The 23,459-nt window shown below is 43.9% G+C and overlaps 1 protein-coding gene across 5 annotated transcripts in view; it reads right to left on the bottom strand.

Moving 5' to 3' along the window:
• LOC140493483 (N-acetyl-beta-glucosaminyl-glycoprotein 4-beta-N-acetylgalactosaminyltransferase 1-like) overlaps nt 1–23,459 on the bottom strand; it is a 687,601-nt gene that overhangs the window by 365,292 nt on the left and 298,850 nt on the right. The window contains exon 2 of one of the 5 annotated variants that reach the window (XM_072591969.1): nt 20,817–20,932. The exons of the other annotated variants lie outside the window; for them this stretch is intronic. The gene's annotated coding sequence lies outside the window, so the exon portion shown is untranslated. The remainder of the gene's footprint in view (nt 1–20,816; nt 20,933–23,459) is intronic. 5 annotated transcript variants of the gene reach the window in all.

The following is a 23,459-nucleotide window of genomic DNA, read 5'->3' as shown; positions in this document are numbered from 1 at the left end:
CCTAGAACATCAATCGTTCAAGGAATGTTCTACCTTATCTTTCCCACAACTTTACCACTTTCAGCTGCTCGCTATCAGATTACTGAGCTTGCTGCATTCCTACTTTATCTCAGCTCCAGCTTTTAAATGTTTTACTCCCTGATTCAACGTTTATTGTCTTCCTTGCTACGGTCTATTCCCTACCTTACAAATCCATTCCCCATCCTAACACTGGCTTCTTATTGTAATATGATAACAAAAACACTTTAATACCACTGTCTAATTTCTTTCCTGTCTCACAATCATCTACCATATCCATTGATTGAGAAGGCATATTATCTATGAATTATTGCTATGCTACACCATGTAATATTATCAGCAGGAAAGGAGAGAGAAAAGCCAATCAAAGGAACCTACTGGGCAAACTAAAGGGAATTAGTTTGGCTGGTAACTACAACGATGAAAAGACTTCTATAAGTGACAAAGAAAAGCGAATTATATTTGGACTACTGAAAGTCACAGAACAAATAGTCTATCTCACTGCGCAGCCTATAACTTATAGTGTCACATATTGATTGCTATTTGCTGACAAAGAAATGTGAACTGCCAAAAGGCTGTTAGTAATCAACAGGCCCACCTTACTTAATCCTCTCTGCAATTGGCAGTACACACTAACTATACCATCTGTAAATAGTGCCTGATTGCTTACAAAGGAATGGGTGCGGATTTTGAAACAGGAGTTAATAATTGGCCCAGATTATACTGAAGAAATAATTGTGCAGCATCCTTAAGACTCAATTCTCCAGTAGCTATTGTAACAGCATGTCACCAAGTGACTGAGCAATGGAACACACTGAATGGTGGTATACTCAGCTAACATCATCAGAAAACATTCGGGTGCGTCCAGTAAGAATAAACTTGCAAGTCGTGATCACTGTTAAACTTTGGCACAAAAAATTAAATGTATTCAATTGAACGTAGAGTCTAATTTCTTCAGATAAAAATTCTTGTTGGAGATCTAAAATAATAATTATTGCACTAACATACCTGATTTTACATTGAATTCGATATTGGCTGCACTGCTGATTAGCAATCTTCAAACTAATCTGCCAAAAAGACACAGCAAAACTTGTCCTATTCACAGTGCCCTATCATGGGTACCACACTGGTTTTGACTTTATAATAGACAGTGAAAAATGGTGTTTTCAGTCACTGCTGATGTGGAAGTCTGGCCCAATATTTCATATGACTGACCCAGCATTTTATTTTGTTTCCAAAAAGAGACTCGGATTGTTTTGGTTGAGAAGAGTATTGCAGAAGGGTGCATTTCTGAGATAGCTTTACTACAAAGCATTTGTCACCTTCGCATGTTAACCCAGAAGACAGATGCTTTTTGCATTGCGGTGTTGATTTGTACACTTTTGAGCATCATTTTGCAGCTGCACAGTCATGCAAGTATCCTCTTTGTACAGTAACATGGCAAAGAATCTTACAGGATGCTTTACCAGAAAACTCTGCAGACACTGCCTGATTTACTTTGAGAAGTGCCCTTTTGATTCTGTTGAAAATTTACAGTTCTTGATCACCTCAGCAAGCTATACTGACTTCATCTTCACCCTGGGCACTCCCTCAGGATGGGGATAGCTTGTTTCCACACTGGTCCGATGGGTTCACAGATGGCTGATCCATTCAATACATATAGTCTGTGGATCCTGCCACATATGGATGCTTCGGGGTTCAGGTGGATGACTTGTTGGGAGGTTTATGTGCTGTCTCTGACACCTCAGAGTCACTTGCACGCGGTCTCAAAATGAAACTTCTTGTTGCCTTCCCAAATGAACTTTTTCCATTGCAATCGGCCATAAGCCGGGGACTCCCATAGTCAGCGGGGGATGTTTGACTCCATCAGGGATGCACTGAGGCTGTCTATCTGCTCTTTCACATGGCAAAGCACAAAGTTCACAGAGTCTCAAGCTCTTTCAAGTCTCAAACTACCTTCAGGGTAGCCACTACAGCCAAGTGGAAATGAATCCAGTAAGACTTCCACTTCAATCAGTAGATCTACCTTATGAGCTTGTCTTCCAGCCCCAGAGCTCATACATGTTCAAGGTATCAATAACTCTTTGAGTACAAGGCCTGACATTTTAACAATAAAGCTGATAAACTCGTTCTTCAAGTTCCTTCCCTGGGCACCTCAATCCGATATTTTATCAGTGCAGCACAACACTGAAATACTTATTGCTACAAAGATCTCTTCTGCAAAGACTCTTCATCAAACCTGCTGCCAGTCAGCTTAAACTCAAAACCAATTGAGGACAACTTTCTTGACGACAGGCATTAATTGAACACGTCCAAGATAATTCATTACCTCCACAAAATCAAAAGACATGAACAGATTTCCTGAAGATAGCCTCAAATTCTCTTCATCTTGGCTCTTCGAGTTGATCATTATGCCAATTGCAAACGTAGGAATAAAAATACAATATTATCCACTGGTAAAGATGTAAACTACCATTTAACAAATGGCCAAATAGCTGCAAAAACATACAGTCCCATGCAGACATCCTTCCTTCTCTTCAACACAATCCAATCATCCAGCTTTCCACACAAACAAGATACAGTCTGCATTTATACCGAGTGCCATTATATACCTGCAATCGAATTTACATGTGAACATATCAGAACATTCAACAGCGGATCTATATACATCAGCATCATCAACAACAATATGTAACTTCCAGAGAAATGGCTCAATATCATTAAGCATTGAAGGCAGTTGCTCACTCACTAAATTGAATCATGTGTTCTTTCACTTTTTGATGAAATTAAACCTCTGCTTTTTAATGGCTCGTCTCCTCTCCTTGAACTACTGATTGCTGGCGTTATTGCAGTCTCAGTCATGCAGTTATTCTTCAGACTTGGGTACTAGCAAGTTATGCCAACACAAGTTGAAAGCTACAGGTCAGTACTGTGATATCCAGGGTTAAAGACTTTGGAAAGAAACAAAAACATATAGAGCTAAATCATCCCACATTTGAGCCAGGTGCCATTTCCTTTGAGCTTCATCAAGGGTTTTTCTCAATGAGGCATCTACATCAATGGAGCTGAGGTGGAGAGCATCAAGTTCCTCAGGGTAATGATCACCAACAGTCAGACCTGGACCACCCACATTGATGCGACGGTCAAGAAGGCACAAGGCATCTTCTTCCTCAGGAGGCTAAGGAAATTCAGCGTACCCAACTTTTACACATGCACTCTAGAAAGCATTCTATCTGGGTGCGTCACGGTTTGGTACGGCAACTGCTCTGCCCAGGAATATATGAAACTACAGAGAGTTGTGAACACAGTTCAGACATCACACAAGCCAACCTTCCATCCATTGACTCCACCTCTACTTCTTGCTGCTGCCACAGAAAAGCAGCCAACATCAAAGATCCCTCCCATCCCAGTTATTATCTCTTCCAACATCTTCCATCAGGCAGAAGACCCAAAAGCTTAAATATACATATCAACAGATTCAAAACCAGCTTCTTCCCTGCTGTTAATTGACTTCTGAACGGACCTCTCAAATTTCAAGTCTAATGCTGATCTTGCTTTTTGTGCACCTTCTTTGCAGCTGTAACTTTGTATTCCTCGATCTGTCCTATCACCCAATGATCATTGTATGGTGTGGTCTGCCTGTACTGCACATAAAGCAAAAACCTTCTCACTGTACTTAAAGCACATGTGACATAATAAATCAGATTGAAATGTTTTCTCATGAGATTGTCCCAAACTTATCTCATTAACTACTTATCACATCCCTGTGGTGCCCTTCTCATCTGATTCCGCATTCACACTGTCAGAATATCCTTGGTGCCACATCTAAAAGGCTATTGCACATGTGGAGAAGCACTGGCAATCCACAGCTGCCCTGCACATGTGCAGACCAGGGATAACTGGCATCCCATTTTACGGATAGGTCCTGATGGATGGGGTGAATGTACAGGAGGGGATGGCCTCATCCCTCGGGACTGACAGAAGAGGCCGTGACATCAAGCCTGGTCCAAGCTCACTACCTTGGTCATTGAGGCCTCCACAATGACCCACCCAGCAGCGAAGCAAGGAGGCAAATAAGCTTTTCTGCTCTATCAGGGGGAAATGCCAGCGCCTGCTTTCTGCGATACCACTGCTTCTCCAATACCACAACCTCCTCCCACTTGGGCTCGTGTATTTCCGTTCCCATAACTGCATGCTACGCCGTCCTTTGTGTGCTCTTGTACACACAAACCACCCCACCCCACCCCACCCCATGCCCTGTGTGCCCTCTGCACTGCTTACTCACTCAGGACAACTTGCCACCTTTCCCCAACCAGCACCAGCAGATGATACACATGCTTTAAGCTCACACAATCCCTCCCGTGACCAGAGAAAACAGCCCACAAAAAGGGTCAAAAGAGCCAGGATCGGTGGTAGGGTGCTGAGCATTCGCCTCCTATATCCCACGAGAAGAACATTTTGCCCTCAGTGGCAAGAATGTTAGCCTTAGAGATTTCAAGTGCAGGAGCAGGGATGTGTTATACAGGGCCTTAGTGAGGCCACACCTTGATATTGTGTGCAGCTTTGGTCTTCTTTCCTGAGGAAGGATCCTCTTGCTCTCGAGGGAGAGCAGTGAAGGTTTACCAGGCTGATTCCGGGGATTACGGGACTGACTATGAGGAGAAATTGACTAGGTTAGGATTGTTTTCACTGAAGTTCAGATGAGTGAGGGGGATCTCATAAAGACTTATAAAATTCTGACAGGACTAGACAGATTAGATGCAGGGAAGTTGTTCCCGATGGTGGGTGTGTCTAGAACCAGGGGTCACTGTCTGAGGATGCGGGTAGACTGTTTAGGGTGGAGTCGCAGAGACATTTCTTCACCCAAAGAGCGGTCAGCCTGTGGAATTCATGACCACAGGAAGTAATTGATGCCAAAACATTGAATGCATTCAAGAGGCAGCTAGATATAGCCCGAGGGGCAAATGAGATCAAAGGTTATGGGGGAGAAAGCAGGATTAGGCTGTTGAGTTGGATAATCAACCATGATTGAGATGAATGGTGGAGTAGGCTCAAAGGGCCGAATGGCCTCCTCCTGTTTCTATGAGAACCGAGATTGGTCTCATGTGGTGATGAGGAAACCTTCGGTTGCCAGCCAATAAGAAAGAGCTCAACATTGTGCTGCTCTCCCATTAGCCTGTGGTGAACTTGCTCACATGCCACAACCTCTAAACTTGGCTCACAACTCTTCCACCCTTTTGTCTCCTGCAGACACCAGAAGGATATCCACAGTGAATGTGGTCAAGATTGCTGAATCACAAGACATGCCCTCCTCCAACTCCATGATGGGCTGCATAGCTACCTCCTGTATCCCTCACTAACTCAGGCACTGTACTTCATCTCGATTAAAACTGGGAGCCCCTGGTGGTGAGCACATCACTGCCATAGACTCAGCAAACAACCAAGGCAGAAACAGCCCAGTGAAACCTGGAGGAATATTGTGTGCAGTTTTGGTCTCCCTCCCATAGGGAGGATGTTGTGAAACTTGAAAGGGTTCAGAAAAGATTTACAAGGAAGTTGCCAGGGTTGGAGGGTTTGAGCAATAAGGAGAGGCTGAATAGGCTGAGGTTATTTTCGTTGGATTGTCAGAGAATGAGGGGTGACCTTATAGTGGTTTATAAAATCATGAGGGGCATGGATAGGGTAAATAGACAAGGTCTGTTCCTTGGGCTGGGGGAATCCAGAACTAGAGGGCATCGGTTTAGGGTGAGAGGGGAAAGATATAAAAGGGACCTAAGAGGCAACCTTTTCACGCAGTGAATGGTACATGCATGGAATGCGCTGCCAGAGGAAGTGGTGGAGGCTGGTACAATTACAACATTTAAAAGGCATCTGGATGTGTATATGATTAGGAAGGGCTTAAAGGAATATGGGCCAAGTGCTGGCAAATGGGACTAGATTAGGTTGGGATACCTAGTTGGCATGGACAAGTTGGACCCAAGGGTCTGTTTCACTGTTGTACATCTCGATGACTCTATGACTGACTGGAGACCAGGCACCAGCTGCCTTAGGCATGTGACCAGCTGCCCAGCTCCATAGCTTGGTGGCTGCCAGGCCCACAGCACCAATGGCACGGTGACAGGTCAAGGAGACCTTGACCTCATTCCAACTGCCCCTTCCTCACCAGGAGACAGGGCGGTACCAGGAGGTTCCCAACCATACCCAGGTCCCCCAGAAGTCCCCTGCAAGGTCACTTCACAGGTGTCTAACTTCCCATCTTCACTCTGCGTGTGACACCCCTTGGCCCTGTGAGAGTTCAAGCCCAGGTGGGTGTGCCTCTCCTGGGCAGGAGACACTCCGTATGTTCGGACCTTCTAGACAGAAATGCCCCCGGGGTGGATCGATCAAACCTCCCAAATCAAGAGGCACCATTGGAGGACAAGCTCCAGTGTAGGACAGGCTCCCTCCACCCTAACTGTGGAACTCAGGAATACAATTAGACTGAGTGAGTGGGAAAGGCAGACAAAGATCTTCAAAGGCCACATGGTTAGAACGGGTGGCATATCAATGTAAATAAGTGTCCACTTTTAAAAATATATATTCACTTTTCACCATTAGCTGTATGTGCAAGTCTCTGTTGATCATAACTACCACAAAGATGTATAGCCCCCCATCCTTAGTGTTACACAGTGGTCTGCAATGTGAAGTGAACTGCTCCTGCTCCTGCTCCTGTCAGTGGGTATCTCACACTTTATGATTGCTACTTTGGCGACTGGGCTCAATCTCTCTAAGTGCACAAACATAGCTACTGTATCACAGGTATTAGTGGGATTCAGTCATTACTTTGCATGATGTGATCAGGAGCGACAAGGATATGGACTGCACACCGTAGGTGAATGTCAAAGATTCACAAAGCACTTATGGCTGACTGCTCTGTTTCAGCTCCATAGTGCGAGTGTCTGGGTGATGCCGTTACCCTCCGAGGGGCCTTTCATGGTTTGAAATTGATGTCCCCTCTCTCACAAAATGAAGCACTTCTCCGCCCCTCCCCCTCCCCCTCCACTCCAGCTGTGGTCACAACCATTTTCACTTCAATGGCGCCTTTGCCATTTCCAGTACGATGGAAGGCAACAGTGATAACTCATTACACAGCGAATCACAAGCTCAACTTCTTCAACTTGGTGAACCTTCAAACAAATATTCCCTTCCTGGTAGGCCCCTTCCTGTCATCCCCTTTAGCTTTTCACTTTCCCAAGTATTCACCCAACCCATCTAATTATATTGGGTCATCTGGCCAACATCTCTGTCTCAGGCTTGCTGCAATGCTCCAGTAAAGCTCAGTGCAAACTGGAAGAACAGCACTTCATTTTCTGCTTGGGGGCATGCAGCCTTCCTGACTCAATATCGAGTTCAATAACTTTAGGGCCTGCACTCCACCATGTCCTAGCCTTCTATCTCACACACCAGGCCTTGTTATCCTGTAGTCTGTCATTACACTTGACCTATTGTTGGCCACTAACAGTCTCCATTAACAGCTATTCACCCTCCCAGCCAGATCGTTATCCACTCTTTTGTCTGTCCAACTGTTCTTCTCTCTCTTTGGGCTCTATCCCCCATTGTTTACTCCTTACCCCTTACCCCTCACCCTATCTTCTGTAGACAAACTGACATTTCCTAGCTATCATCAGTTCTGAGGAAGGGTCACCAGACCCGAAACATTACTTTGATTTCTCTTCACAGATGCTACCAGACCTGCTGAGTTTTCCAGCAACCCCTGTTTTCCATTTAGTTATATCTTCACCTTCCCATTTTTACAACCCTCATCCAGCCACAGGCATATCAAGTAGACACAATTTCCTTTCCACTGAAACACATTGCCTCTGTTAGATTCAGTGGAACATTTGTCCAATGCTGGATGTTAGGCTAATTGGCCTATAGTTTCCTGCTTCCTGTCTCCCTCCCTTCTTCAACAGGGTGTCATATTAACAGTTTTCCAATCTGCAAGAAACCTACTGGAACACAATGGAGTTCTGGAATATTTTGATCGATGCCTCCACCATCTCTGCAGCCACTTCCTTTAAAACCCTTGGATGCAGACCATCAGGTCCTGATGACATGCCTGCCTGCGGACTCATTAATTTGTCAAATACTTGGTGATGGAAACTTTACAAGAGCTTTCCAGCCACTTGCACCTGGCTTATCTGAAAAGGCTTCGCAAAATCTCTTAAACATGCTTTTGGAGCAAATTTCATGTCTTCTTCAGTGTAATCACTGTGTGTTGTGCAAATGTGGGAGTCAGTTTATGTACAACACAAGCAACTGAGATAGTGACCAGAAGTCTTGCTTTAGTGACGCTGGTTGAATGGTAAATATTGGACATGACAAGCATGGTTTCTGAGTGACTGTGGCCAGCTACAGTGCCCTGTGAATGCCTTCATTGAAAAGAAACTAATTTATGAAAGGAACAAGAGAATTTCTTCAAAATCAAAACATATACAGAAGTGAATAATTCAGATAAGAAAATAAACAATTCTTCAAAACAAAAGGCAGGATTTATGCTCATTATTCTAACATTCACTGCTTATATGAGCAGCACAGGATAGGAAGAACAGTTGAGGACATTATTTTCAAATTGCAGAACAAGACTTGGCTGCATCAATCAGATCAGGGCAGAAATCCAATATCGGGATTCAGATAATATTAATAAAGCACTCGAGCATTGTGACTGGAGCTTATTTCCACAGAGTTACTTCCAACTGAATGACAGCTTAAAAGTTGACTGCCAGACATTTTTATCTGAGCTCAAATGAGAGTTTCACTGGTGAAGATACAGCCTAGGGGCTGGGCTGCATTGGATATTGCGCCCATTATTCTGAGACACTTGCCACTTGCTGGGAGCAAGGAATGTGGTTTTCAGCCCATCATGCTGTTTTCAAGTCAGAAATAATCTGTTGTTCAAGATTATAAAAGAGCTGGGTAACAGGATCTCAGAAGCAGAAGTTTGAGTAATGCGAGAGAAGCAATTGTCTGGGGACAACTCTGACGTTGGTTGGCTCAGGTTGGGCATGCATTATTCAGTTGCTATTAAAGTCTTTCCATCTCTCTTGCAGAGCTCTTCAAACCAATTCACTGTACAGGAAAACACATCTTTAGGATATTTTACAGGACAGCAGTCTTTATTAAAAGGTTTCGTAAATATTCTGTTCGAAAGCCTTCCAGCGTTTACACTGTAGTAATACGCAGAACGGGAGATCAAAATGCTGCAGATGGTTTCCAAACAGTTACACTATTAACTGCAACTCTCCATTGTTCAGTTTGTACATAAATAAAACATAGACTATTAATTTGGCACTCTACTCAGGGAATCAATTAAACCCATCACAGCACAGCATTACCTAACTATTTCTCATTCGGAATTGGCACTGGTTGAAATGTAAGCAGAACAGAAGAGAAAGGTATGAATTTCTGAAAAACAGCTTCAATTCTAGTTGGGAACCTGATTCAATTATTGCAGAGCTTCCCAAAGTACAGGGCATGAATCCAAGTTGGGTCACCTATGAAGATTTTAAGGTCACAAGTCTATAAGAGCAAGTTAGAGGCTAGGAATTCTGCAGCAAGTAGGCACTGTATTCATGTGGCTGGTCCAGCTCAGTTTCTTGCGAATGGTAATCTCCGGGGATGTTGATTAGGGGAGTATCAGCAATAGTGATGCCAACGAGGACAATGGTTATGTTCTCTTTTTTGCTTGGAAATGGTCATTGCTGAGCATTTATCAGACAAAGCCTCAATGTTACCCAGGTCTTGTTGTATATGCACACAGGGCAGCTTCATTCCCGAAGTATTGCGAATAGTGCTGAATATTGTGCAATCCTCAAACATCTCCAGTTTTGCCCAGATGATGGCAGGAAGGTCATTGATGAAACAACTGAAGATGGTTGTGTCGAGGACACTACCCGGAGGAATTCCTGCAGAGATATCCTGGATGATTGATCTTCAACAATCACAACCACTGATGTGTCAGTTCTAAATTGGAGAAAGGCTAGTTTTGAATGTATTAGGCAAGAACTTTCGAAAGCTGATTGGAGGCAGATGTTCGCAGGTAAAGGGACGGCTGGAAAATGGGAAGCCTTCAGAAATGAGATAACAAGAATCCAGGGAAAGTATATTCTTGTCAGGGTGAAAGAGAAGGCTGGTAGGTGGAGGGAATGTTGGATGACTAAAAATTAAGGGTTTGGTTAAGAAAAAGAAGGAAGCATATGTCAGGTATACACAGGATAGATCAGGTGAATCCTTAGAAGAGTATAAAAAAAGTAGGAGTATACTTAAGAGGGAAATCAGGAGGGCAAAACGGGGACATGAGATAGCTTTGGTAAATAGAATTAAGAAGAATCCAAAGAGTTTTTATAAATATATTAAGGACAAAAGGGTAACTAGGGAGAGAATACAGCCCCTCAAAGATCAGGAAGGCAGCCTTTGTGTGGAGCTGCAGAAAATGGGGGAAGATACTAAATAAATATTTTGCATCAGTATTTACTGTGGAAAAGGATATGGAAGATATAGACAGTAGGGAAATAGATGGTGACATCTTGCAAAATGTCTATATTACAGAGGAGGAAGTGCTGGATGTCTTGAAATGCATAAAGGTGAATAAATCCCCAGGACCAGATCAGGTGTACCCTAGAACTCTGTGGGAAGCTAGGGAAATGATTGCTGGGCCTCTTGCTGAGATATTTGTATCATCGATAGTCACAGGTCAGGTGCCGGAAGACTGGAGGTTGGCAAACGTGGTGCCACTGTATAAGAAGGGCATTAAAGACAAGCCAGGGAACTCTAGACCGGTGAGCCTGACCTCGGTGGTGGGCAAGTTGTTGGAGGGAATCCTGAGAGACAGGATGTACATGTACTTGGAAAGGTAAGGACTGATTCAGGATAGTCAACATGGCCTTGTGCGTGGGAAATCATGTCTCACAAACTTGATTGAGTTTTTTGAAGAAGTAACAAAGAAGATTGATGAGGGCAGAGCAGTAGATGTGATCTATATGGACTTCAGTAAGACATTCGACAAGGTTCCCCATGGGAGACTGATTAGCAATGTTAGACCTCATGGAATACAGGGAGAACTAGTCATTTGGATACAGAACTGGCTCAAAGGTAGAATACAGAGAGTGGTGGTGGAGGGTTGTTTTTCAGACTGGAGGTCTGTGACCAGTGGAGTGCCACAAGGATCGGTGCTGGGCCCTCTACTTTTTGTCATTTACATAAATGATTCGGTGCGAGCATAAGAGGTACAGTTAGTAAGTTTGCAGATGATACCAAAATTGCAGGTGTAGTGGACAGCGAAGAGGGTTACCTCAGATTACAACAAAATCTGGACCAGATGGGCCAATGGGCTGAGAAGTGGCAGATGGAGTTTAATTCAGATAAATGCGAGGGGCTGCATTTTGGGAAAGCAAATCTTAGCAGGACTTATACACTTAATGACAAGGTCCGAGGGAGTGTTGCTGAACAAAGAGACCTTGGAGTGCAGGTTCATAGCTCCTTGAAAGTGGAGTCGCAGGCAGATAGGATAGTGAAGAAGGCGTTTGGTATGCTTTCCTTTATTGGTCAGAGTATTGAGTACAGGAGTTGGGAGGTCATGTTGTGGCTGTATAGGACATTGGTTAGGCCACTGTTGGAATATTGCGTGCAATTCTAGTCTCCTTCTTATCGGAAAGATGTTGTGAAACTTAAAAGGGTTCAGAAAAGATTTACAAGGATTGGCGGATCTGAGCTACAGGGAGAGGCTGAACAGGCTGGGGCTGTTTTCCCTGGAGTGTCGGAAGCTGAGGGGTGACCTTCTAGAGGTTTACAAAATTATGAGGGGCATGGATAGGATAAATAGGCAAAATCTTTTCCCTGGGGTCGGGAGTCCAGAACTAGAGGGCATAGGTATAGGGTGAGAGGGGAAAGATGTAAAAGAGACCTAAGGGGCAACTTTTTCACGTGTATGAAATGAACTGCCAGAGGATGTGGTGGAGGCTAGTACAATTGCAGCATTTAAGAGGCATTTGGATGGGTATATGAATAGGAAGGGTTTGGAGGGATATGGGCCGGATGCTGGCAGGTGGGACTAGATTTGGTTGGGATATCTGGTCGGCGTGGACGGGTTGGACTGAAGGGTCTGTTTCCATGCTGTACATCTCTTTGACTCTATGACTCCAACTAGTAGACAGACCATTACCTTAACACATATGCAAGATATCATTTGTTTTGGCTAGATCAGCAATAATTGATGGTAAGATATTCATTTGATTGTATTCCTGTATTTTAAAAACTGAGTAAAACATGTTTCCAAGACACTATAATTATTCACTAGGCTGATAATATTCGTACATTGGTAACAGAGTTCAATCAGAAACAGTACAATGCAAATGTGGGTTTTCCACATTTAATAGCAGAAGCATTCAGGCAGTAGAACTGAATCAGTGAGTGTGACATCAAGGAGCCCTGGCAAAACTGGAATTAATGGGTAGACGGGAGCAAACTCTCTCCTGGTTAGAGTCATATCTGGCACATAGAAATATGATCAAGGTTGTTGAGGTCAGTCATCTCAGCTCCAAGACATCTCTGCTAATGTGCCTTGGGTAGTGTCCTCGGCCCTATCATCTTCAGCTGCTTTATCAACGACCTTCCCTCTATCGTAAGGTCAGAAGTGGGGATGTTCACCGATGATGGCACAATGTTCAGCACCATTTGTGATTCCTCAGATACTGAAGCAGACCACGTTCAAACACAACAAGAACTGGAGCATTGCTGAAAAATGTATTGCTGGAAAAGCGCAGCAGGTCAGACAGCATCCAAGGAGCAGGAGAATCGATATTTTGGGCATAAGCCCTTCTTCAGGACTTTTGCCCGAAACGTCGATTCTCCTGTTCCTTTGATGCTGCCTGACCTGCTGCGCTTTTCCAGCAACACATTTTTCAGCTCTGATCTCCAGCATCTGCAGTCCTCATTTTCTCCAAGAACTGGAGAATACCCAGGATAGGGCAGACATGTGGCAAGTAACAGTTGTACCACACAAATGCCAGGTAGTGATCATCTCTAACAAGACACGGTGGCACAGTGGTTAGCACTGCTGGCTCACAGCGCCAGAGACCCGGGTTCAATTCCCGCCTCAGGCGACTCTCTGTGTGGAGTTTGCATGTTCTCCCCGTGTCTGCGTGGGTTTCCTCCGGGTGCTCCGGTTTCCTCCCACACTCCAAAGATGTGCAGGTTAGGTGAATTGGCCATGCTAAATTGCCCGTAGTGTTAGTTAAGGGGTAGATGTGGGGGTATGGTTGGGTTGTGCTTCAGCGGGGCGGCGTGGACTTGTTGGGCTGAAGGGCCTGTTTCCACACTGGAAGTAATCTAAAAAAAATAATCACCACTCCTTAACATTCAATGGTGTTACCATCACTGGATTCCCCCACTATCAACATCCTGAGAGTTATTATGGACCAGAAACTCAACTGAACTTGCCATATAAACACAGTGGGAATAAGAGCAGGTCAGAGGCTAGGAAAACTGTGGCAAGTAACTCACCTCCTGACGCCCCCAAGCCTGTCTACCATCTACAAGGCATAAGTCAGGAGTGTGATGGAATACTCCCCACTTGCCTGAATAAGTATAAGAAGCTTGACACCATCCAAGACAAAGCATCTCGCTTGATTGGCATGACATTCACAAACATCTGCTTTCTCCACCACTCAGTAGCAGCAGTGTGCACCATCTACAAGATGTACTGCAGAAATTCACCAAAAATCCTCAGGCAGCACCTTTCAACCCACGATCACTTCCAACTGGAAGGACAAGGGCAGCAGATACATGGGTACACCTACACCTGCATGTTCCCCTCTAAGCCAATTATCATTGTGACTTGGAAATATATAAATCCTGCAACTTCCACGTCAAGGACATTGAGAATCAGCCTACAGCACGTGGACTGCAGCCGTTCAAGAAGGCAGCCCACCACCGGCTTTTCAAAGGCATCTAGAGACGAGCAATAAATGCTGGCCCAGTCAGCAATACTCATGTCTGAGTGAATATCAAAACATTACCACACCAGAATTGCCCTGAGGGATGTTGTAACGCTGATTCTCAAGCTAGTAGGTGTGGCTAGAAACTATAACAGAAATCCAGGATGCTTAGAATTCAACATAGCAGAAATTTTGATTGTCCTGACAGGTTGTTGAATAAGGGTCAAGATTAGCGTGGTGCTGGAAAAGCACAGCAGCTCAGGCAGCATCCGAGGTGCAGGAAAATTGATGTTTCGGGCAGGAGCCTTTCATGGTGATGGGCTCCTGCCCAAAACGTCAACTCTCCTGTTCCTCAGATGCTGCCTGACCTGCTGTGCTTTTCCAGCACCACGCTAATCTTGACTCTAATCTCTAGCATCTGTAGTCCTCACTTTCGCCAGGTTGTTTAACAAGCAATGTTAGGAAAGATGACCTGACTCCTCTCCTCAGTCCATCCCCAAGTTAGGGACAACAGAATTGGCATTGAAAAGAGAGACAATACTATATATAACTCAAGAGGAAAAAATTAGCTAGCTAAGTCCCTTAAGTTAACCAGTTAATTTATAAAACTTGCTCAAAACAAAAGTAGAAATTAACAACTATTGAGGCTGAATAGGCTGGGGCTGTTTTCCCTGCAGTGTCGGAGTCTGAGGGGTGACCTTGTGGAGGTTTATAAAATCATGAGAGGCATGGATAGGATATGTTTGGAAATGCCGGTGTTGGACTGGGGTGTACAAAGTTAAAGATCACACAACACCAGGTTATAGTCCAACAGGTTTAATTGGAAGTACTAGCTTTTTGCAGCGCTGCTCCTTCATTAAGTGATTGTGATAGGGTAAATAGACAAGGTCTTTTCCCTGGAGTGCGGGAGTCCACCTTTAATGGCCCCATGTGCTGTGTGTAAACAATGTTGCGTCTCTGCCTGGCTGTGAGTCTGCAAGCTGCAAGTTGGCTTGCTGTAACGTCCACTTCAAAACTTGTGGTGGGTTTTCAGTTACCTAACCTACAAAGTTAATCAATTCCTGATGAGCAATTGTTCATTTGATCATTATCGTTAACATAACCAAAGTCAGGGAAGAAAATTGCTCTCAGGTTGTACGAAAGCTTACTTCCAACTGAAGGGCCATTTGCCTTACAGTAGTTGTTGATACTGGAGTTTCTTATTGGAGGAGTTAGTCTGCAGTTTTGCCTGAAGTGATTTATGTGTTCTTTCGGAGACAGCTAGAGTGGTTTTGGAATTCTCCTGAAAGAGCTCCCTGCTTGCAGCAATGAGAACTTCAAGTAGGCCTTATATATCAGCAGTTCCGCTTTGGTGAGCGAGACTTTAAAGAGACTACGAGAGGGCACTCCCTTCCATGCTGTGACAGTTTCTCTTTCTCTCTTGACGCATAGTTCAAACTCCTGTAGCCTTTACATTCTCCTCAGCCAGGTCATGTAACCTCTCTGACAACTTCCCACCTCCCAAAAAGCTATTAGTGTCCTTCACCACTGTGGAATGTTCGCTACTGTCAGCAAGCGTCCCTTGCTTTGAAAAATGATCCTTTCAAGAGTTTCACAACATCTAGACGTTGTCATTAAAACTCAATATTTCAGTTAACACATCTTCATAACAGCAACATGAACTTCTATAGTGTAATGGACCGTGCTATGCAGAAAGGGAGCAACAACACACTTGAGGAATATCAGGACAACTATTAATTTTTAAGGTGGATGGTAGGGGCGAGATAGAAGGGAAGGTGGTTGCCTGAGGTGATCAATGAAAAGCAGGAAGGTAAGGGAAAGGAGGGGTGTGTGCCACTAAGTTGGTCCAAGTACTGTACTTCAGGAAGAAGCAACTGAGCTAACAGGAAGTAAAGATCAGAAGAGCAAATCTGTAACAGGATTGATATTTAAGTGCTAACAGAATAACTAATGAAAAACTAAGCTGGAGATTATTGTAGTTTCTTAATGTTACAACATAGTATGGAGATCAGAACCATAGCTGAAAGGTAGAAATATAGTACCAGAGGAGTATGGGTGGCACGGTGGCACAGTGGTTAGCACTGTTACCTCACAGCGTCAGAGACCCAGGTTCAATTCCCGCCTCAGGCGACTGTCTGTATGGAGTTTGCACATTCTCCCCGTGTCTGCGTCGGTTTCCTCAGAGTGCCCACAATCTAAAAATGTGCAAGTTTGGTGAATTGGCTATGCTAAATTGTCCATAGTGTTAGATGAAGTGTAGGGGAATGGGTCTGGGTGGATCGCGCTTCGGTGGGTCGGTGTGGACTTGTTGGGTCGAAGGGCCTGTTTCCACACTGTAAGTAATCTAATTTAATCTAAAAAAAAGTGCTGCTGTCTCATTAGACAGAGAGACAGAGAGATGACTAATGGGGATTTAACCTGAGGGTAATCGCACCTTAGCTGAGGGGAGAGGTTGGGAAGGAGAGTGTGTCATGGTAACCTCAGCTGGTGCAGGAATTGAACCCATGGCATCAAGTCAGTTGTCCGACTAACTGGATAGAATGAGCTGCCAGAGATAGTGGTGGAGGCTGGTACCATTAAAATACAGCTGGATGGCGACAAGAATTGAAAGGGTTGAGAGGGATATGGGCCAAATGCTGGCTAATGGGAAGAGATTAATTTAGGATATCTGGTCGGCATGGACAAGTTAAACTCTGTTTCCGGGCTGTAACTGTGATAACCAACCACACGGCTGAAAGAGCAAAGTGGAAAGTTCCACCGACAGCAAGGTGATAAATGAACTGTCTGTTTTAGTAGTGCTGCTTGGGATAAATATTGGCCCGGCCACTGGAACACCACCCTCTTCTTCAAACACTGGTGTAAGCTTTTATTGCCCTAGCAAAGAGGGTAGAATCACTGCTGGTTTATCATCTGAGCTGAAAGGTGGCAACTCTGACATTGCAGCGTTCTCGAAGTACTGAAACGTAACAACCTTGATTGTTCACTCAAATCTCTGGAATGAGACTTGAACCAACAACTAATCGACAACTCAAACCATTCTGATGTGTGCATCCAGGCTCCCATCAGATTTATACAGGAGAACAGCAAAGCACCTGGACCTGATCTTCAAAAGCCTCACGATAATCAGAATGGATTGATCAGACAGTAGAGGTAAAGTTGATCAGACAGAACATATTGATCATGCCAAGGTACACCTATTGATTTAACAACATGATTTGTCAGTGATTGATGCTTCACTCTTGCTGGTTGCACTTTGCCATCAATCACCATCTTTTTTTCCTGTTTCTCCACCTTCAGGCTACTCAGCCTTTCTGCAGAACTTCAAATTCCAGAAACTTCATCATCTTTGAAAAGTGAAACCACAGAACGAAAAGTAGCAACAGTTATTTATCAGCACCTTATTATAGAGGAGCACTTCCATGATTTGACGCCACATGCGAGTCTTAGCCCAGTCATTAGCACATTCGCTTCTGAATTAAAAAGCTCTACTCCAAATACATCAGAGCATAGAATATAGGAACAGGAGGCGGCCATTCAACTCTATGAGCCTATCCCAGCATTGATTAAGATCATGACTGATCTGTGGCCTAACTCCATATACCTGACTTTAGCCCATGTCCCTTAACTTGTTTGCTTAACAAAAAAGTTATGTATCAGAGATTTAAAATTAACAACTGATCCAGCATCCACTGCCATTTGCGGGAGAGTTCCAAACCTCTACCACCCTTTATGTACCAGAGTGCTTCCTAACATCTCTCCTGAAAGATCTGTCCCTAATTCTCAGACTATAACCCCTAATTTTAGAATCCCCAACCAGTGGAAATAGTTTAGTTTTATCTACTTTGACTTTTCCTATTAACATCTTGAAGACTTCCATCTGATCACCTTTTAACCTTCTAAATTCCAGAGAAAACAGGCCTAATTTGTATAATCTAGTCTCAAAACATAACCCTGAAGAATCAGATATCATTCTTGTAAACCTATGTTGTACTCCCTCCAATGCCAATATATCCTTCCACAGGAGTTTTGCCCAGATCTTCTCACTGAACTTCAAAGGGGGGTCTGAAGAACAATATTGACATCTTTCTTGAATGTCTTCAATGTTTTGGCCTCAACAGTTTCATATGGCAGAGAATTTCACAAGGTCACCACTCTCTAGCTGAAGAAAGTTCTCCTCATCTGGGTCCTAAAAGTCCTTTGCTATTTGCCTTCTTCACTGCCAGCTGCACCTGCCTGTTTACTTTCAGGTATACAAGGACACTCAGGTCTCATTGTACCTTCTCTTTTCCCAATCAATCTCCACTCAGAAACTGCTTTGACTATCAAATTGGACAACCTCACATTTAGCCACATTATACTGCATCTGCCATGTATTTGCCCACTTACTTGACTGGTCCAAATTACATTGAAGCTTCCTCACAGTATATCATCTGCAAACCTGGAGGTATTACATTGAGTTTCTGCATCTAAATCATCAATATAACACATTGTGAATAGCTGGGGTCTAAGCACTGAATTCTGCAGTACCCCACTCGTCACTGCCTGCCACTTGGTAAAAGACCCTACAAGCAGTTCTCAAATCCACTTCAGTACACAATCCTCAATAACAGGTGCTTTAATTTTGCATGCTAGTCTTTTATGTGGGGCCTTATCGAAAGTATTTCGAAATTCCAAGTAAACCACAGCCACTCACTGCATCCCATCCACTCTATCGGTTACATCCTCAAAAAATTCAGCAGATTTGCCAAGTTTGACTTCCCCTTCATAAATACATGCAGACTCTGAGAGATCCTGGCACTATCTTCTATCTACTTTGCCACAACATCTTTTGTAATGGACTGATACATTTTTCCCCCACTATTGATGTCAAACTAATCATTCTGGAATCCAACGTTTCTCCTTGCCTTCCTTATTAAATAGTGGAATTATATTAGCTACCCTCCAGTCCATAGGAACGGTTCCAAAGTCTACAGAATTTTAGAAAATGATGACTAGAATCTAAGTTAGACTGTGGGAATATTCTACGTCAAAGTTTTCATCCTGTGAATGAGGCAGCAAACTGAAACACCCTCTAATCCATGGCTTTAATTAAGGATTTCCTCTGGTACCTTGCTCAACATTTATACACCAATCAGCACCACTAAGCAAAATATCTTATCACTTATTGCTGTTTGTAGGGCCTTGTTCTGTAAATTAGATTTTCTCCATATTACCTCATTGACTGTGGGGTACTTTCAGTATGCACAGAATGCATGAGATGCAAGTTCCTTATTTGTTTTCCCTTTCTGCCTCTTTCAGTCCTTCTATCTGTGTTCTGCTTCTGCTGCTATGTCATTCAGCACCACCACAAGTTACAGGTGTTTCACTCCATTGTTAGCCCTGGTTCTCCTTTGCTTACCTCGACATTTGTTGTACCAGTGATTGGATATCACGAGTTTCTTTTTTTCCCCATTATTCAAACAGCTTTTGCAAAGGCCGAGGAATAAAGTATGCACGTTCAACCTGTATAAAAACTATCAATACTCTCATTTCCATTTATGGTAATTTTTCTCTTCCTGTTTGCCAAGCTCACAGCACCAAGTTCCATCTGGGGTAGCAGCTTACCCACACATTGTCAATGAAGCTGCCCATTAGATTAAACTCATCTATGGGTTTGAGATTGCTACATATGGAGAGTCTTCACTAATTAATGTTGATTATTGGGGCCAAGAAAGAGAGAGAGAGCAATTTGGTCATGAGAAATTACCCACATAACAACAGCTTTGAACAATATCGGTTCCAGATTTTTTAAAAAACATGTTTGACGTAGAAACCCCACAATGAAGCTAGAGGCCATTCAGCCCAGTGTCTGTGCCAACCCTCCGAAAAGCATCCCACCCAGACCCACCCCCCTGTAACCCTGCATTTCCCGTGGCTAATTCACCTGACCTGTACATCCCTGGACACTAAGGAAAATTTGGCATCGCCAATCCACCTAACACGCACAATGTTTGGACTGCGAGGAAACCGGAGCACCCGGAGGAAACCCACACAGATACAGGGAGAATGTGCAGACAGTCACCCAAGGATGGAATCGGATCAGAGTCCCTGGCGCTGTGAGGCAGCAATGCTAACCACTGAGTCACCATGTAGTCTGGTTCATGAATGTAAAATAACATTGGACATGAACCAGGATTCAGCATTGCTGTGAACTAACAGCCAGCGGCATGGGTTTGGAAAGGTCAACTGCAAGAGGACAAGTCGCATTATTTGGCAAATCAATTCCAGAGATTACATGACTAAGGCTTTGCTCAGCATTGAATTGAATGCCTTGGGCATATTTGCTGATGAGGTGCTAAGGTGTAATTGTTTTTCAGAGAAGCAAAGACCAAATCAAAGTCGCAACCATACTTTCAGAACCAGATTCAATCTGACCCCATGAAATGTGAGGCAGGTAAGAGGCAGAAGGCTGGCCATTGACATGGGAGGACTGATTCGGACAAAGACCAAAATAATATTGTGAGATTCAGCCCAGATAGGTGACAAGTATGAAACAACTTTATCAAGGAGGATAAGAGGATTGAAAATATTAATAGGGAATGCTACTTTAAGGTAACCATGACAGTACGACGGGGATTCAGCCTACAACCAGTGGGAAGCAGGTTTGGCAACAATACAAGCAGTTCTTCCCAACAGCGTGATTAAAACATAAATTTTACTCACCCCCCCCCCACCCAGAAAATAAATAAAGCCAACAAACAGTGTAACCCTTCCCCACCCAAAGGGGAAAAAAAGTGACATTGGTCCAAACATGGTAAAACAAAAACAGCTTGAAAATAAACTCACGACACGTTCAGAAGGTATTAAATCCAACTTGGAACATTAACGAGTAGCACAACCTGTCGGAATTCCTTGATACAAATTGGGGCCATGGTAAATACATAGCGCTAGCATCATTCTTCCTGAGGGTAAAGAAGGACACCAACTTAAACAAAGCCGAGTTGACAATCAGAAAACAGTGTGAGTGTAAATCAGAGTTAGAGGGAAAACCAGACCATTTTTTTTCACAACCACAGGACTCTTCAAATTATTTTACAATGAGGTATTCTTTCCATAATGGAAAAACAAACCCTGCAGCCAATATGCACGGAGCAAGTGAAGTGATAATGACAATCAATCATTCTAATCATAGAATCATTGCAGTGTTGAAGCAGGCCATTCAGCCCTTCAACTCCACACCAAACCTTCAAAGAGCATCCCACCCAGGTCCACACCCCTCTCCTCTCTCTGTAACCATGCATTTCCACCTAGCCTACTCGTACCTGGACACTACGGGACAATTTAGCTTGGCCATTCCACCTAACCCGAACATCATTGGACTGTGGGAGGAAACCAGTGTACCTGGAGGAAACCCACCCAGACATGGGGAGAATGTGCCTAGTCCACACAGACAGACACCCAAGGCTGGAATCGAACCCAGGTCCCTGGCGCTGTGAGGCAGCAGTACTAATCACTGTGCTGCCCCAGTTTTCAGTGGTGTTGATTGAGAGATACCTGTTTGCCAGGATATCCAGGTTCACTTCCTGCTCATCTTCAAAATCGGGCAGTGAAATAGTTCACAGCCAACTGACAGAGCAGACAGGACCTAACCTTAAATTCCTTTCTGAAAGGCAGCACCGCTGATTGAGTGTTGCACTATCAGTAGTGAATGAGACTGTCTGCTCAGATTCTTAGCACCAGGTGCAAGGGTGGGATTTGAACCAACAGCCTTCTGACTTGGCGATGAGAGCAAGACCAACTGAGCTGTAGTTGGAACAATGACCTGGACTACAGCAGAGAATTACGGCCATATAGGAGAAAGGAACAGTGGAGGGAAGAGGGTCAGCATGAACTTGATGGAGGGAGATAAAATTCAAAATTGACTGAACAGAAAAAGATGCCAAAAGTAAAGTAATAAAGGAGAGAAATGTAGCACAATAAAAATAGAATAGACAAGAGGGGGAGAAAAAGATTACAATTGTGAAAATAGAAACAAATTGCTTCTCCAGTTTGGGGTCGGGTGACCAACACAGGGCACATAAAATATCATCATCATCGGCAGCCCCTCACAGAGAAGGATGACTCTCTCCAATCTCAGGCTCAGTCTGTAGTGGCTGTACAGACAAACACAGCTACTGCAGGCTCTGTTACAGTTGGAGCCGGCAGTGGTCATGGGAAAGGGTGGGTGGGGCATTGGTGTGGTTGTACACTCCTCTTACTGCTTTTGGCTGGCTTTCGTTTCTTTTCCGCATGATGCCCTTCCCAGATGCTCCTCCTCCTTTAGGACGGTGTTGTGGGAATGCTGCACTTCGCCAGTGAGGCCTTGAGGGAATCCCTGAATCAAATCCTCTGTCCACCTGGGGCTTGCCTGCCGTTTCGGAACTGGGAGTAGAGCTGCTGCTTGGGGAGTCTCGTGTCGGTTATGCTGAAGATGCTGAAGATATTGCAGCCAATCAAGTGGGGAGGGTGTCACCACCTCGATGCTAGGGATGTTGACCTGGTGGAGGACGCTGGTGTCTGTCTTCCCAGTGGATTCACAGGACCCTGAGCAGGCAGCATTGGTTGGACTGCTCTACAGCCTTGACTTGTCTGCTGCAGACAGTCAATGTCCCAGAGCCATTTGGAGGGCAGGAAACACCACAGCCCTGCAAACCATGATCCTGATATTGGATCTGATGTTGTTGTCCTCAAACCCCCAATATAAATCCACTGGCCAGCAAACTTTCTTCAAGATAAAAGGGAACGTTCCTAACATTTTACTTCCAGTTGTTTGGTATGGAAATTATTTTACCTCAGACTGACCTCCACTGCACCACAAACCCCGCCTTTTTTAAATTGAGCAGCTAAAGATCTTTTCTTGGTTTTCCAACCTGGCATACAAAGGGCCAAATTATATAGATGTCTTTCTCCTTTTATCTCCCAATGTAACCTGTTGCATTTTATGTCAGTTATTCTGCCGTTCTACCTCAAAGGAATACAGGCAGCTCTGAAGAAGCTACTGAGTCTCAGAGCTTGAACAAAGGTTAAAAAATACTCATCAAAAGAAAGACCATAAATAAAATAAAAGCAGCAGGGAAAATAAATTTTAAATGTCTTGAATTCTCAAACATTATGTGTAACACAAACTACATCAGCACCAGGAACGACACCAGAGAATCTGAACTCCATGAGAAGTCTGTGTGTGTTTCACATAGTTATTAATGTAAAAAAAAACCCAACAACTGACTGGTAACATTTTTTTAATTTTCTGGTTCAGATTCACAAAGATCCTGAATCTTTCTCCATAAAGCATGAATAGTCTGACTGCAGACTTTTAATTAATGGGGAAAACACGACAAGGCAGCAGTGGAAATCTACAATACGATTCACTTAAATGAAATGAAATTGCAATACTACCTCTCCACTGAGACCAATTCAGTTGCTTTTGCACTGTGTTCTATTCTGATAAAC

The sequence above is a fragment of the Chiloscyllium punctatum genome, chromosome 22, assembly GCF_047496795.1.
Source record: "Chiloscyllium punctatum isolate Juve2018m chromosome 22, sChiPun1.3, whole genome shotgun sequence".
Classification (NCBI taxonomy): domain Eukaryota; kingdom Metazoa; phylum Chordata; class Chondrichthyes; order Orectolobiformes; family Hemiscylliidae; genus Chiloscyllium; species Chiloscyllium punctatum.
The sequence above is the reverse complement of the archived record's forward strand: the minus strand, read 5'-3'. Positions and strand labels throughout refer to the sequence as shown.